Source organism: Phodopus roborovskii, unplaced genomic scaffold (genome assembly GCF_943737965.1).
Source record: "Phodopus roborovskii unplaced genomic scaffold, PHOROB, whole genome shotgun sequence".
Lineage (NCBI taxonomy): Eukaryota > Metazoa > Chordata > Mammalia > Rodentia > Cricetidae > Phodopus > Phodopus roborovskii.
The window spans coordinates 1,057,258-1,074,952 of record NW_026125648.1 but is presented as its reverse complement, the minus strand read 5'-3'; the positions used below and the strand labels follow the sequence as shown (position 1 = coordinate 1,074,952).

The following is a 17,695-nucleotide window of genomic DNA, read 5'->3' as shown; positions in this document are numbered from 1 at the left end:
ACAAGCATGGGTGTACATGTGGAGGTCAGAAGACAATTTTTGGGGGTCAATGCTTTCCTACCACGTGGGTCTGGCGGATTAAACTCAAGTCATCAGGCTTGGTGACAGGTGCCTTTACAGCTTTACCTGCTGAGCAAGTTCCTTAGAACACTTTCTTAGTAATTGCTTTATCGAGATAAAATTCACACAGCAAAATCTATCTACTCCACCTGTACACTTCACTGCTTTCTGTATATTCACGTTTGTCCTGCCAAACCACAATGACTTACAACATTTGGATGAGGCCCAAAGAAACCTATTTCCTTTAGCTAGTGTTTCTATTGTGCTCTAGAATCTCTCATAAGCATGAGCAACACCTGGTCTCTTTTCTGCCTCTGTAGGTCTGCCTATTCTGTCACTGTGCACAAATGGGATCATGTAGTGTTTGTCCCTTTGCTGTCTCCCTTTTCACTCAGCATGCAGTTCTCAAGGTTCCTCCTTTATTGCTTATTAATAACATTTATTTATGTGACATATTGTTCAAGTGTATGAATATACCATACCTTTTCATTCACCAGTTGTGCATCTTAGTAACGTGTACTTTAGGCTGTTATTTTAAAAAAGCAGTTATGACTACGTGTAACCTTTTTGGGACAGGCATTTTTTTTTGTCTCTCTTACATGTGTCCCTAGTCGTGTATATTATATTTGTTAAGATTGTAGTCTTACTTATTTACATGTATACCCTATAACATTTAATTAGCCGCCCTCAACTTAGGTGCTTGTTTTTACAAATATTCTGTATCGTTTTAGCTTTTCTTTCCTTTTCCTTAAAAAAAAAAAAAAAGAATCTTGACGTTGTATAAAATCAATGTTCATTTAATTAATACACACATTTATCCCCGTTTTACTAATTACTATGAGTTGGAGAGCTTCCTTCCGAGAACCAAGGCTTCATGTACTGAAAGTTAATCCTTGTTGAGATATATTGGGATAGAAGAAATTTTATCTGGCTGTGAGTTGTTTGTGTAGAACCCTTGAAAAAATGATAAGTAACTTAGAATAAGTGCCTATGCTTGAATTTTGATGGCTTTATAAGAAGAACAAAGACTAGAACATTACCCAGCCCTCTACTCCTACCCCTACCCTGGTCTCTTGCCAGGCAAATCTATGCCTTGTGACTCTGCCTGCAAGAAGGCCAACACTAGATAAGGTACACCACAGAACTACTCTCAAAAATCAAGACTCTCTTCTTTATCAAGTATTCCACCATCGGTAGTTTTGTTAGAAAAACTAATATAGTTGGCATATCTTATTGCATCACATACCTTCTTTCTGGAATTACTTTATGATTCCCCAAAGTACACTTTTTAGAATTTTCTTTGGTGATGGTTTGCTGATGGTAAACTCTTAGATGCTTTTTGCGTAATATATATATATATAGTCATATGTATATATATTCATATTCATATTGCTCTTTCTTGGAAGTATTTTTCATTGCTTCATATTTTCTAGATTCATATTTCCCATGTGTAATGAAGTTACAATTTCCAGGTATTGTGTCTTTTACACTTTGTGCTTTGGAAAGTCAGTGATCAGTGTTAACTTTTACTTTTAAAAAAATCTTTTCTTTTTGGTCACTTTTGAGAAATTCTTTGTGTTGGATGTTCTGCAGTTTTACTGTGGGATGTTACTTTTCTTTATTCTGTTAGGCTTTCTCTTTTCTACCTCTTTTTCTCCTTCCTCCTCTTCTCCTCCCTTCCCCAATCCCATGACACTCAGAGTGTGGTACACACCAGACCACCCAAGCTCCTCCAAGCTGTTTAAGTCTGTTTGTACATGTCATTTATAAGGTTTCTGAACAGTCTAGGCTGTCAACCTCCAAATGCTGCCTTTCTCTCCTGGACCAATATTTCAAAGTACCTTATTCATCCCCATCTCCCCAGCCCTTAGTCTTTCTTTCATATTTTTCAGCTCTTTGTCTTGCTGTACTGATTTGGCCTCATTTGCCTTCAGTTCTGTAGTCCAGCCCCTATCTCTTTGTTGGACCCATTTAGCACTTCACCTATTGAGTGTTTATGTCAGTTACTCTATATTTAATTGTTAGAACATTGAATGCTGTATAGTCTATCATGTGAGATCTTGTTTCCATGTGTCTTTACGTAGCATTGCTGTTTCTCTGTAAGTTCTTTTCGTTAAGATCAATTTGTGGGGATGTTGTGAGTGTTGAGTTTCTCTAGAGATAACTTGTTTTGTTCTTGCTAGTCATTTGAGGGCTATTAGTTTGGAGACATGCCGTATGAAGCTCTCACTCTACCATTTTAAGATTACCCAAAGTAGTGTGTATTCAGATGGCAAGCCCCCTGTGGTTTGAAGGTGTTAGTGGGGAAGCCTCACTCACTTCTACTGACCTAACTCAGCATTGAATTGTGAGACTGGGATTGCCCTCCCACTGTAAGTGAAGAGATTGTGTTTCTTATGTACCTCTATACTGAAGTGTAGCTGTCTCTTAGACTCTGCAAAATATTTGTTCATTCCCTATGTCTCATTAGCCTATAAAAACTCATCTTGCATTTAGTTGCCTTAGCTGGAAAACTGGATTACATAGTGGATCCCATTCATTTCACTGGGGTCTTATTTTCACTTGGTGAATATAGCCCGAAAATTCCTTTTATTTCAGATTTTTCTTTTGGGTGGTACTGTGGATCCATTCCCTGGCCTCATGCATTCTAGACAAGAGCTCTGTAATTAAGCTATACATTCATCCACCAATAGTTCCAAGTGTTTAAAAATGTAATTCGAACTATTTGATGCAGGGCTTTTTCAGTGAAAGATCTCTTTAAAAGTGAATATTTGATTGATAGGAAATGAATATGTTGATCTTGTTTTCCAATCCCGTTCAGTCCTTCTCTATAGTTATGTCCTACTCCTCAGCAGTAGTTAGGAGGACAGTCTATCTATAGGTTGTCCTTGTTCTGAAATAGCTTTACATCAGTTAACAAATGCTTACCCTGTGTCCAGTATTATGCTACTTTTTGTGAGATACCAGGAAGTCCATTTAGCCTATTATGCAGCTAATCAAACCTAAAACGAGTGGCCGCGAGTCCTTGAAACAATGACTTAAGTTGAGGGGAGTATAAAACTTTAAAGATCATAAAAGCAAGACACTATTTGTATTTTACTGATAGTTGTTTTTGTAAAATAGATACTCAATATCTGTTTGCTAAATGAATATGTTGGCATCTGGGTGGCATGATCAGCTCCCATTTAAATAGACGATTCCCTATCTTAGTTCACATGGTTGGGGGAGGGAAAGAATAAACAGCAAATGTCAAACCATCATGTCCTTTGTAAATCAAGTTTAAATGTATTCTCCTATATCCAAAGAAGGCTTCTTTGAGGTAGTGTAGGCCAATGGTTAAGAACATCAAATCCCAGAGTCAAATTGTGTAGTTTACTTACTGTTTCTATGAGTAACCTTGGATAAGTTACACAATTAATTTCTCCTTTCAATTTCCTTGTATATTAAAGGGAAGTATTTAAACCTGTGTGAGGGACTCGTCATGAATTAGTTAATATACAGAAGGTTCTCCAGCCAGTGCCTGGTAGAATAATGCTATGTAGCAGCAGTTATTAATTGTCATTTCTGTAATTTTGACTACTTTTTTTTTTTGTTTTGAGCACTAGTCACATCACTATTCTAATGAATACATTTTCCTGGCAGCTGCTTTCCATTTCTTGGTGATAATACTCTAGAGTTTTCACATTTACCATTCAGAGATTAAGAGCTTTTCTTCCTTTAAGTATGAATTGAACACTTCTACACCCAAATATCCTTAGGGAGGCTTATGAAAATAAAAATTGCCGGGTTCTATCCAAAGAAGATTATTTTGGATCTTCTGGGAGTGTACATTTAGCAGCATTCAGTGCTGATATAAATCTGGGAACAGCACTGAGGCCTGGGAGGAAATAGAGAATGGGAGACAGAAGTTTAAGAGAAGTAGAAAGAGAAGTGAACAGAGTATGATCATGCCTCTCACCTCTTGGGGCCTCAAGGGAGTATGTGACATTTGCCTTTCATTGATGTAGAAAGCGGGGGACTTGCCTGAAGCTTATAGCAAGGCTTACAGGGTGAATTAAGGGAGATGCCTTTTTGTTTTTTAAAGGCAGGCCTGCTTCACAATTTCAGACCTGCCCAAAAATGCTACCCCCACCCCCCTGCAGAAATATGTCCCTCAGACTTTTGCAGATTAACTAGATTCCTTGCTTGGCAGCTGAGGAGTAGAGGGCAGATTGAGTGCCCTTGAGCTCTTATGACAAGGCTGAGAGCCTTTGATTTAGTGCTAGTAGATTGACCTTCTCTCAAGTCACTTGATGCTGAAGTCCTTTGAAGTCACTAAAATATGGAAGGTGGGGGAAGGTACCACAGATGCCCTGGGCTGATGAGATACCTTTATATGGATGGACTGGTTAGGATAGAATCTGTAAGCTGAGGCAGGTGGGAATGAGGTTTGGACTGATGAATGGTGGGAAGAGTCCTCTTTGAGCCCCTTGCCACTCTACCCAAGCATGAGTTCCAGCCTTGGGCAGGTCAATCTGTACTGTTTGGCTGCTACAAAAACAGTCTGGTTGACCTTTGCCTTGCCCTTGCCCTCAGTTCCTCCGGAGGCCTTTTAAATTCTGATTTTAGCTTTTCCTTGGGGTTCTACGGAGAGAAACAAATATTGAACTTCTAGCCTTGAGTGAGAACTCAACAGTGGGTTCTTTGCTGGACTTCTGAGACCTAAAGTTCCTTCTTGTGTACTCAAAGGGCCGCCTTCTAGATTGCATCACATTTGACCTGTGGCACAGTATGGAAAAGTTTGAAAAGGTGATAACCCTGGAATTGTATTTCAGAGTCCCTGCGTCCACTTCTGTGGGTAGTGCCTCTATCATAGTAGCCAGGTAAGAAGGGCCCTAGAATTTCACAGGTGACCCAACTATTCTATCAGTAGAACAGTATAAGGAATGGAAGAGACCATAGTGGTGGAGATCATGGGTTCTGAAGTCAGATTCCTTGAGTTCAAATCCTGACTCAGTCATTTAACAAGCCTTGGAACTATGCACAAGCTGGTTAAGTGAGCCCCTGTTCCTCTTCCTTTTAAATAGGTAGTAGTGAAGACAGTTGGGGTAATCACATTTACAACTGTGGATTTGAGGCATCTTCCCCATTCATCCATGCATGTTCTCTTTTCATTTTGTTTTTGTATGTATTTGTTAACAGGCAATGTAATTCCGGGAAGCCTAGCATAAGAATTAACCTGTGTGCTATCCTTCCAATTCTGCCGCCTCTGTCCTTAACTGCCTCCAAGAGAAAACTTCTGGCCGAGTTTTGATTACTATCCCTTTGTTTTAGAAGAATAGTTTTACTGGAAAGATTTTTTGTTTTAGAAGTCGTAAGTAGTGCACATACATAACAGAAACTGTATTTGCTGGACATGACAGGGTTGTTGCCCACATGAAATCATGGCCACTGCGGCTACATGCACAGTACCTGCACAAGATCAAGCAGCCAAACTCACAGCATGGATGGTAGAAGGCCTCAGGAGGCCCCACCCAATAGCTGAGAAACTATTTGCAATTGATGGATGTTTAGGGATGGAAACTATGTTTTCTTCAGGAATGTGTCTCCTGAAGGTTGCAGTGCTCCAATAGATGCTCAGCATCCATGCACATACACACAGCACTAAGGGTCCTTGGTGGGTTTCAAAAAAGAGAGCACACGAAATTGGGAGAGGAAAGTGGTAGAGGACATAGAGGAAGAATTAGAGAGCGGTGAATAGGGACTGGGTTTGATCAGTACATATTATGTGCATGTGTAAAGTTCTCAAAAATAGTTTCCTCTCTCAGATGTGCAGATATGCCTATAAACATGAATATGTACTTATAGATTCCTAAATGGGATTTTATTCAGTTTTAGTTGTTTATTGGCTTTTGTGGAGATGGTATCATGTGTGTGTCATTTTCTAGAACTTTCTTTTCTATACAACAGTATGTTAGCATGACTCATTCCTACTATGGGGTGCCCATAACTGTAGTTACATTTTTTAGTGTGACATTCCATCACACAAGTTGGCCCGTGTCCTCTGTCCTACCTAGGATAGCCATTTGGTTTCTAGTAGTTGGCTATTACAAAAAAGATAAACACACTGTGTGCCTCAAGTTCTCCATGGTGAAGAGAGTGGCTCTAGCTGTGGCAGCAGGGACATGGGGCAGCTGTCACCTTGCCTCCAGTCAGGAAGCAGAGGGCAATGAACACTGTTCGCACTTTACTGTCCCCTTTGCCTTTTTATTCATGCTAGACTATCAGGCCATGTGATGTCATCAACATTCGGGGTGGCTCTTCCTTCTTCAGTCAAACCTCTTAGGAAACACACACACACACACACACACACACACACACACACACACACACACACACACCTACCTTAGAGCAGCAGTTCTCAACGTGTGGGTCATGACCATCAGAAAACACTGATTTCTAGTGATTTTGGGAACTGGGACACCACTCACTATCAAAATTGCAGTTATGGAATAGCAACAGAAATAATTTTATGGGCCGTTACACAGAAAAACCCTGCCTTGAAAAACGACACAAACGATGGTGTTGTGGTTGAGGGTCACCACAACATGAAGAACTTTATTGAAGAGTTGCAGCATTACAAAGATTGAGAACCTCTGGGTTGTGCTGGCGCAAGACCAGCCTAGTTTACAGAGCTAGTTTCCAGAACAGCCACGACTGCTACACATAGAAACCCTGTCTCAAAAAAAAAAAAAAAAAAAAAAAAAAGAAGGAAGAAAGAAAGAACCACTGGTCTAGGCCATTCCAAGTGAGGTTGAAGATGAAGATTAGCCACCACAGTTGGCCAGGATATAGTTGGCCAGGGTATTAATTTGCTAGGACTTCTGTAATAGGGACTAAGATCAAGGGATCAGCTGCATAATTTTCATCTTGGGTTCTCTTTCAGTTGTTGATGGCCTCCCATGGTTTTCTCTGTATCCTAATCTTTTCCTCTCTAGAGGATGTTGGTGGTCTATTGAATTAGGACAGAAAGGTAATCAGAGCCTACCTGTGTGCTCTCTTCAAAGGCGCTGTCTCTAAGTATAGCCACATAATCGAGCATCGGGGTTTATGACAAATACTTGAAATCCATGGGAGCTTGGAAATACTAGTCATTAAGATCATCGTGTTCATTCTCTTTATCATTAAAACTCAGGAAAACACAACAGATTTCGTTCTGTGGTCTGGGAACACTCTATTGTAGTTGCTCTTGTTACTGCTGTGATTATTATTGTCATCATCCCTAGGCCTCAGAGCTTCTTCTTGCTTCACCCTTCTTTTCAGATGTGACTTCAGGTACCAGCACCCGTTACCTAGAGTGGTATCTGGTCATTTCATCTAAGGACAGGTAGCAGCCCCAAAGTCAGTTAGAGGCGGAAGGTCAGGAACTAAAAGAGTTCATTTTTACTTGGTTAAAACAAAGCGCTACATGAATCCTTGCAGCATACCTTATGGCTGAAAGAGCTGGAACCGCCACTCCATACAGTTCTACGGGCCTGTCCAAACACAGTATGCACGTCTGGGCAGTGATGTCTTTTACACCAGGAAACACACTCGCCCAAATTGCTGTGTCACCAGAGCAAGTAGCATCTTTTATAAGCTCAAAATACCTCCTTTGACACTAGGGAGCTTTACCAGCCATTTGGCAAAGCCTAACTGTGTTCCCGTTTGCTGAGACTCAGAGAACAGAGAGGAAATGGGGGGGGGGGGGTTAGTGCTGAGGAAAGACCAGCACTCTTCCAATGGCAGGAAAGGGAATGAGGTGGATCACAGTGTGCCTGCTTGGGTTGTGAGCATCACAATAGAATAGAGTCACCAGGACAGATATAATGATACCATAGGATCTTGGGGACCTGCCCTTTACTTTTTTTTCCCCATGTGCTAGGGATCAACTCCCAGGGTCTTGAGTGCTCTTAGCAAACACTCTGCTACTTAAGTCCATCCCCAGGCGGGGATGTTATTTTTTAAACATGTTCAGATACCCTGAGAGAAAGAACTATAAAAGTAATGAAAATATGAACTATGATCATCATTAGAAACTTAATGTATCTTCTTGGCTAAAGAGTCCTATGAGACACATGGATAAAGAATAGAACATTTAAGCGGAGAGTAGTGGCATATATCTTTAATGCAGTGGTCCTCAACCTTCCTAATGCTGCAACCCTTTAATACAGTTCCTCATGCTGTGCTGAGAATTATTTTTGTGGCTACTTCATGACTGTAATTTTGCTACTGTTATGAAGTGGAATGTAAATGTCTGATATGTGGCCCCAAAGGGTCATGACCCATAGGTTAAGAACCACTGCTACTTTAATCCTAACACTCAGGATGTAGAGGCATTTGGATCGTTGGAAGTTAAAGGGCAGCCTGGTCTACATAGTAATGCGCACCAGTGCTGAATGCGAGCTTAGCCAGTCTGAGATTGACAAATATTATATGTGGCTGTTGCATTTTATATAATAGCGGAAAAGTGTAAGATACAGAAAAGTAGAAGGAAAGTTGTCTAGCAGAAAGAAGGAAACAAATGGGAAGGGGAGATGGAGGAAAGGCTTGGGGGAAGGGGATGCTTAAGATGCCATATGTACCTGCATAAAATTACAAATAACTACAAAATTGAAGCATGCTCTATAGCCGCTTGTTCTTCCTTTTTCTGCTAACGGTGATTGCATTCATGTGATGTTTGCCTTTTCATGTCTGACTTATTTCATTTAGCATCATGTTCTCTAGATTCAACAGGATTGTTTCAAATGACAGGTCTTCATTATTATTTTTTTAGTCCTTGTATATGCAATGAGATATGAAATATGATCGTATCTATCTCCCACTTCTCCAACCCCCTGTGGATCTCCTCCCCTATCTCTACCTCCCAACTTCACGTCCTATTCTTTATTTTTAAAATAAGAGTCTACTAAGTCCACTTAATGCTACCTCTGTGTGCATGGGTGTGAGGTCCTCTACTAAAGCGTGGGCAACCTCTCAGTAGCCACATCTCAAAAGAAGAATAATTCTCCCTTCCTCAGCAGGTAATAACTGCCACTAGTTTCTCAATAAGGGATGGGTTCTGCTGAGTCTCAGTGCTATCCACTGTACATCTACATACTTTCATTTTTAAGGAAGCTTATTTTATTTATGTGCATGTGTGTATCTTTGTATCTATGTTTCATGTTGTGTGGGTGCCCATGAAGGCCACAAGAGTATATTGGGTCCCCTGGAGCTAAGAGTTACAGGTATTTGTGAGCTGCCCAAACGTGGACACCTGGAAATTAACTCAGGTTCTACAGAAGAGTAGCAAGTGCTAACTGTTGTGCTGTCTCTCCAGCCCCAATATATCATATTTTATTTATCTTTATCTTTAATGGTGATGTAGGCAGGTTCCATACCTTGGCTATTGTGAATGACGCTGCAATAAACAGTAGATTGCAGAAACAATATATCCTGAGCAAATGCCTCTCCTGTTAAAGAGGCAGTTGCTGTTAACAAGTGTGAAGTAACCCTCTGTTGATAATTAGTTATGTGATTAGTACTTGGATACTTTTCATTTCTTGTCAGATTTACCTATAAAAGTATAGAAAGTCAAAAGTCCAGTTACCTTCTTCCCTTTACAAACCCCTTATGAATTCTCCCTCCCCCGCTAAGTTTGGTAAATTCTATTCCAGTCTTTTTTTTTTTTTTTTCTATGCATTAACGAAGGATGTATACAACGGTTGCATTTTTCTTCTATACATAAGATCACATTTGATACAATATGAAGATGTTTTCTTTCACCTAGAAATGGTTAATGCCTTCTTTAAAAAATGTGGCGGTCTAGTTCATCATCCAGAGTATTTCCTGGTGAAAATTCCATTGATGGACACTTAAACTGACTCCTCCCTTTTGTGTTTGCTTTAGCCATATTTTGGATTGCTTCTAAAATTGTCTTCAGGAATTGGAAAGCTGAATCAGAACTTAAGAGCACCCACATATGTAACTCCAGTCCCAAGGCAACAGATGGCCCCTTCTGGCCTCCATAGGCACCAGGAACTCACATTGTGCACATACATCTATGGAGGCAGAATATTCATACATATAAAATAAAAACAAATTAAAAAGTCTTGGTAACTTAGACATGTCAGTATCTAAGTTACCAAAACTTTCCTTTTTTTGGGAGTGGTGGTGGTGGCTTTTGAGGCAGAATTTCTCTGTTTAACACCTTGGCTGCCCTGGAACTTGCCCTGTAGACCAGCCTGGTCAAAGAACTCACAGATCCACCCACCTGCCTCTGCCTTCCGAGTGCTGGGATTAAAGGCATGCGCCCCCACCACCCGGCTACTGTAAATTTCTAGAAAGGACATGACCACATAAAAATGAATGGACACTTGAAGTTTTTGATAACAGTTGACAATTGTTCTCCTCACTGAATTTTATCTCTCTCTTTTCCCTACCACACAATTTTGCAATATTGGTTCCGGATGATATATATCTTTTAAAAGAATCACCAACGTTTTAGTAAACAAATATTGAAACATTGGAAAGCTGAAATACCAGCAGCATCGACCCCCCCTCCCTCTCCCTCTCCTTCTCCCTCTCTCTTTCTTTCTCTCTCTCTCTCCTGCTAGGACAATTGCTACCACGCTTCCTCATTCACTTTCTATGTGCATCTTGCCTCCAAACTTGCTGAAAGTTATAGGCAAACGTATGACCATCTCATCTGTTTCAGTCTGCAGTTCTGAAGAATAAGAAAATCCTCTTGCATAGCCACAGAAGCATTATCACACCCCAGAAAATCATCAGCAATTCTATTAACTTGATATTCAGATTTGTCTGTCCCCAAAAGTATATAATCGTTTTTAAAACAAATCAAAACGAGTCTGGGGCTATGGAAATGGCTCAGTGGGTAAGAGTGCTTGTTATGCCAGGACAAGCAACTGAGTTCGGATCTCTAGTACTCAGGTAATTAGCCAGGTGTGCATGGATGTCGAGGCGGTGAGACAGGAGAATTGTTGTGGGTTGCTGGCTTCTGTGTAGCCGAATTAGAGCAAAACAAAATAACAACACCATTGTGCTGAGCTCCATGTTCAGCCAGAGGCTGTCTCAAGGGAACAGGGTGAGGAGCCATAGAGAAAGACCTTGAACTCTTTCCCTAGTCGCAAATGTCCACTTGTGTGCACATGTGCTCTCTGTCTCGCTCTTTCTCTCTCCGTGTCCCCTCCCTCCCTCTCCACCACTTCCCCTTTCTTGGTCTAGTCAGATTTTATTCTATGTCTTCAGTTCTTATTGACTTGTTTATTTAAAGAACACCTCACACCCTTCACAATATGGCTTTGTATCGTTTCTTTATGGAATAGTTCATTCTAGATTTTTTCGAGTGTTTCCTTAATTTTAATGTTTCATGAGTATTGTGGCTTACTTAACCAGCTCTTTATAGATGGTTATCTAGGTTGTGGGGTTTCCTTTTGTCATTCCTGGAACAGGGAGTACTTAATTCAAAGGAGTTTGTGGCCCCACTATGCCAGTTAAAGTCTCTGATTGGTTAATGAAGATAAACTGTTCCAAAGCCAAATGTTGCTGGAAAGAACAATGCCAAGAGCAGTTATATCTATGGGCGGTATCCTTTCCCATTGAAAGGGCTGAGGATTGCCAGACTTAGAGACACACACCTTTAATCCGAGCACTAAGGAGGAAGACCTCTGAGTTCGAAGCCAGCATGGTCTATAGAGTGAGTTCCAGGACAGCCAGTGCTGTTACACAGAGAAACCCAGAAACCCCGTCTTGAAAAACAAAGGGGGGGGGTTACGAATTAACTTTTGTAACATCCTGACATCAGACTATGGCTTATTTTGTCATGAAATTATTCGTTCCCTCTCTCGCTCCCTCCCTCCCTCCTTTCTCCCCCCCTCTGTGTGTGTGGGGGGTCAGAGGACAGTTTTCATGAGTTGGTTCTGTTCTTCTACATGGGATCTGGGGATTGAAGTCTTGTCTTCAGGCTTGAACAGCAAGCATTTCACCTGCAGATCTCTCTTGCCAGCTCTACACACAAACTGCTTTAGTAATGCCAAGTCTCCTGGAGTGTGGTGTGAGTTCCTCCAGCACACAGCGTGGACCCACCTGCATGTGGTTATTTCTTATCCCAGCCTGTCCTTTCTTATGTCTGGGGAGCCTAAAGCTAACCCTTTCCTCTGTGCTTTGCACCCTTTGTGTTCCTGCCTGCTTCCTGTCCTCTGTCTAGTGCCTTCTGCCCTTGCTGTTTCTGCTTCTCTCAATCTCCTTCCACTCTATGAATATATTTAGGCTTTCCCGTGTTAACAATTACCCTCTATATTGCTACTTCCTCTTAGTTAGAGCTTACTCCCCTTCCGCCCCTTCCATCTTCTTGAAAGGGGTGGGCAAAGCAGAGGGCATCTATAGTGTTGTTCTGGAGCGCTTGAAGAAAGTGTTGTTGAGTTCTGTGCATTTGAAAATTTCATCCAGCGCATGTGTGTTTGCGCCTATTTTATAACCTAGTTATTCGTGTGGACCACTTGTCTTATTTGCATCTCTTCTCACCTTCTCCAGCTCGCTTGCAGTCCAGACCCACATTCCTCCTGACTTAGGAGTGGCTCTGCTAGATAAGGGAAGTAAATCACAAGGGCAGTGAATAGCATGAAGTGGCATGGGAGGGAAAACAGCCATCAGTTGAGAGGGCTATGAAGACGTCAGCAACTTCACAGAGCTACTGAAGTATTTCTTAAAACAACAAGGGATTGGCTTGTGCAGAGAAGAGTTGAGAATATAAGGGATTGGGCTAGTGATGCCCAGAGGGACCCAGAGAATAGAGGAGGATTTCAAAAAGTGAGAAATGAGACAGATGAGGGGGTGGGCAGAGACACAGTGAAGTTGGCTCAAGTTGTTTTTCAAGTGACCTGGGTGTCTTGGCCATCTTTTGGTGATTGTAGTAAACGAGGATGAAGGGCACAGGACGCTTGGTCTCCATAGCAGAATATGGTAATGTAACCATCAGGTTTGTGAGATGGAAGGAAGCAAGTTGTGGACCTTGCTATGGACAGGGTCCATATTTCTAACGTTTTGGACAGTTCAACTCCAAAGGACTAGATAATTTTCCCATCTGATTTCTTCGTGCTAAAAATCATCTTGACTTGGAAGCGAGAAAAAAAGTTAATGATCTGTTTTTCTCAAAACCTTTTTTTTTTTTTAATTGCTCTGGATTTTGAGTTGTATCAGTGTAAGGAGGCTATGGCCACAGCCCCAGGATTTTTGTGACAGATAAAGAGCCATTAAAGTTTTTCTTATCTGTCAAATGTGTCTAACCATTTCCTCGTTATAACCACTTCATGGGAAATGTGCACTAATTAGATGTTCGAATAACTTAGAAGACTTTATTTAACCCTCACACAGCTTGATAGAAGTGCTTCGAAAGTATAGTTTGTTATTAGGGGGTAAGGGCTGCATTTTCAGCTGTCGTGTAACTCCCTGTGTTGTGTGCTTTGGTTTGGTTCTGCTCCCTTATTCCTACTATTGGTATGATGGTCTTCCAGCTCTGAGCTCTGTGTTTCTTTCTCTTCATTCTCCCACACTTCCACTTTTATGCCCCCCACCCAACCCTTGTCATTGGCTTCTGCACTCAGTTCAGCTTTCTTTGTGGCATTGCACCGTAGGAGACTCTTGAGCAGGAGCAGGGCAACCCTCACTGCATGCATCTGAGCAGGTGGGAACGGTGTCTTGGGTTCTTCAGGTGAGATCTGGCAACAACAGGTTCAGGAATCCTTCATTATAGGTAACGCTTAGCCATTCTAACCTGTACTGGAGTGACAGCGGGCAGAGCAGACTAGGAAGGTAACAGTCATTTGAACAGAAAGGGCTCAGGCCACATAATCATGTAGTCAGACAAGTAGGGACATGTTCTGGTTCCATTGCTTCACCCATATGTGTTATGAGCAGTTTTCCAGCCAGCCTGGTTCCACAGTCATGTCAGCCCCAAGTAATACACGGAGGCACTGTATTAATTATAAAACTTGGCCTGTAACTAACCTTTTCTTATTGGCTATCTCTGTCTTAAATATTAACCCATTTCTATCAATCTAAGTGTTTCCACGTGGTCTTATCTTACTGGAGAGAGGGTCCGGACCTCTTTCCTCAAGTCTCTACATCTTGAATCTTCCTACTACATCTCCCAGTATCCTCCTTGTCTCCTAGTCCCGCCTATCTAGCCTTCCTATTGGCCAACAGTGCTTTATTCATTAACTAGTAAGAGAAACATATTTACAAAATGCCATCTCCCATCACATATTACCTGCCACTATTACCACTCTGGTTGAGAACAGGGCCTTCTCCATCAGCACCTTTGGTGTGTCAGGCTTTTGGAGGCAAAGTGAGCCATGGGGTGGTCAACCACACATTCACCAACTGGATTGCATGTATCAAAAGTGTTAGTCTATACTAAACATGTACAGATATTTGTTGGCATTATTCCCCTGCACAACATAGGACGAGAACTATTGTTTTTCAGCATTTGTACTTACATTAGGGATTATAAGTTATTTATATACAACTTAACAGGAGAATCCAACCTTTTGACATTGTGACATGACATTGTTCATAGTTGTCTTAGGGGGGCTGTGGCCAGACCTGGTCTAAAATATTTAGGCAGCTACTAGAGAGATGGTTCAATGGTTAAGAGTATACACTGCTCTTTCAGAGGACCCGGGGTCAGTTCTCAGGACCCACAGTGGGCAGCTCACAGCCACTTGTAACTGTTTCTAGAAGATCTGGTACCTGTCTTCTCTGGCACTGCACATGTACACTCAGACATATATAATACACATAAAATAAATAGATTAGTAATTAAAGGGGGCTGGAGAGATAGTTAAGTTGTTATGGGCACTGATTGCTATTCCAGTGGACTCAGGTTCAATTCCCAGAACCCACATGGCAGCTCACAACCACATGTAACTCCAATTCCAGGGGAACACACAACATCTTCTGACCTTTTGGGGTACTGCATGCTTATGGTGCACAGACATATATACAGTCAAAACACCCATACACATAAAGTAAAAGCAAAATTTTAAAATGGAATAGAAACTCCCCCTATACCTAAAATGTCTAGGCAGATGTTTATAAGGGCAACACTACTTTTTTTTTAAATAGGGACTTGAACAACTTCAGGTTTTAGAGTGTGATATTGGTATCCTGGAACCAGTTACCCAAAGTGAAGACTGAATATGTAGTGCCTTAGATTATCCATTTGATTTCAGACTACATGCATCTGAATCCTGCCTCTGTAATGAGCTGTATTATCTAACCTTTCTGGGCCCGTTTCTTAATCTATAAAATAGACATAGTTGAGGCAGTACAGTTAATAGCTTATAAAGTGTTCTCATAATAGTAGAACCTGGCCCACAAGAAGCACCATGTAAGTCTGTGTGTGTGTGTGTGTGTGTGTGTGTGTGTGTGTGTGTGTAAATAGAGTGGAGAGGTTAGGTAACTTGCCCAAAGACACAGATGTGTTGAGTAGCAGAACATATGACTATAGTGGTTTAAATTAAGGATATTATTTTGTGCTTTTCAAATATTTTTTTTTGAAAATCTAGAACATAGATGTTACAGGCTTGAAAAGCCGCTGTTCAGAGCTGTCTCCTGGGACATGCAGGTGGATGCTCTGCTACCTAGGAGTGCTCTGTAGGAGGTATGGGCACATGGGTCCAGAGTCCAGGTAGGCAGGCAAACTGCATGGGGGATTCACAGGGACTGTTGGACACATGACTTTGATCTGGTTTTGTCCTCCAGGCTATGGGATGGCAGCCTGGCCCTCAGGCTCATTTTTGAGAGTGGTCAGTGTTGTGATTGTACCCGGAGAGGCGAACCTTCCCAGGATACTTCTTGTCTGGTTTTGGCGAACCTTCCCAGGATACTTCTTGTCTGGTTTTGGGTGACCCTCAATGAAATAATTCAGTTTCTGCTCCCCCCTTACTCTGTACCTCAGGTCCCTCATCTGTCAAAGGTGAGAGACTGAACAGCTCATGGTATAAAAATATTTAAAAAAGCACAAAATAATATCCTAATTTAAACCACTCTAGTCATTCCTAGCCATTTCAATTAGGTTCACCTTGGAGCCTCTTAGGTGGCCATACCAGCCTTGTGCTAGTGAGGCTGTGTGACAGATGGCATAACCAGCTGTAGCGTGTTCTACAGACTGGCTTGGAACCTTGGGTTTAGACATTCCTCTGTGAACATAAAACAGGAGCTGGGTATTATCTCAGCCCCTGGGAAATTTTCCTTCAGCGTGGGATTCTGTAGTCAAGAGCCAGAGCCATTGTCTGTGTCCAGGGTCCATAGCTGGCCCAGCTACCACTCTGTGGGCGCTGCCAGGTCTTGGTTTCAGCTCTTGGCACAAGGCAGCCTGGGCTCCTGGCTTCGGGTGCCTGTAACTGTTTCCTCTCATTAGCACACAGTCTTGATTCTGTGCTTGCACTCAAGGGAACAGGGAAGCAGCTGACACCTTCCCTGGAGTTCTTGTCTTCTAGGCTTGCCTTGGGGGGGGGGTCTGTGTGCATCAAACACACACACACACACACACACACACACACACACACACACACACGGCTTGCCTTGGGGGGGGGTCTGTGTGCATCAAACACACATACACACGGCTTGCCTTGGGGGGGTCTGTGTGCATCAAGTACTCTAGGGGTTGAGAATTTGCCTTAGATGAACCACCTAGCAAAATTCTTTTTTTCTCCAGAATTGGTAGTCCAGCACTGAGTCTTGGTTTGTTCTTTCGCATTTTGGTCTTTGAGAATTTCATATAGCATATCTTTATCATATTCTTTGTCATCCTTTCAGCACTTCTGTTTTGAGGGAGACAGGAAATGGGTGAGACAGTGTTAGACATGGAGAGAGCAAGGAAGGTTTTTTTTTTTTTTTTTTTTTTTTTTTCTTTTTGGAAAACTGTAGGAATTGGCCCAGCTCCTTAGTATTTACTCTAAAATAGGGTAAACCCTCAACAGACACCCAAGTATCACACGGGGAAACTTAGTATTCTTGGATCTAGACTTGACCACACCTAGGATTTCTTTTTTTTTTCCATTTGGAATAGAGTTTAATAAATCCTCCATTGAATGTTCTTGTCAAATGAGGCTCTCTGCCATCTGCTTTCCAGGATTTTTAAAATGTATTCTGCAGAGTTTTAGTCCTTTTTTTTTGCATTATTACTTTTAATGGATATATATATATATATATATATATATATCTGAGACAGGCTTTCTTTGCTGCCCTTGGCTGTCCAAGCTGGCCTCCAACTCATGAAGACCTGCCTGCCTCTGCCTCCCAAGTCCTGGGATTAAAGGCATGCGCCACCACTGCCCAGCACAAATATATTTTTCTTAAAGGAACACTTGAGAAAGCAACATACAGACTGTGTTAAAGTAGCTTCTCTCTTTGCAGAAACCACTGAAGTTTGTCATTCATCAGTGGTCGTCATGGTGATATATCCTATTGGATATATTGCTATTTGCAACATCTATTCAATTTTAATAACATTTTTCTCGGTGAAGTGTTGTCCATGTACCATCTCTGTAAAAGACAACTTGGAACACGCCAGTTGAGATGAGAAAGTTCATTCATTTTGTTCTTTTTTTTTTTT

At 41.6% G+C, this 17,695-nt stretch overlaps 1 protein-coding gene across 6 annotated transcripts in view; it reads left to right on the top strand.

Annotated features, from left to right (window-relative positions):
- Tmem164 (transmembrane protein 164) overlaps positions 1-17,695 on the top strand; it is a 163,642-nt gene that overhangs the window by 106,166 nt on the left and 39,781 nt on the right. The gene's annotated exons all lie outside the window — the stretch shown is intronic.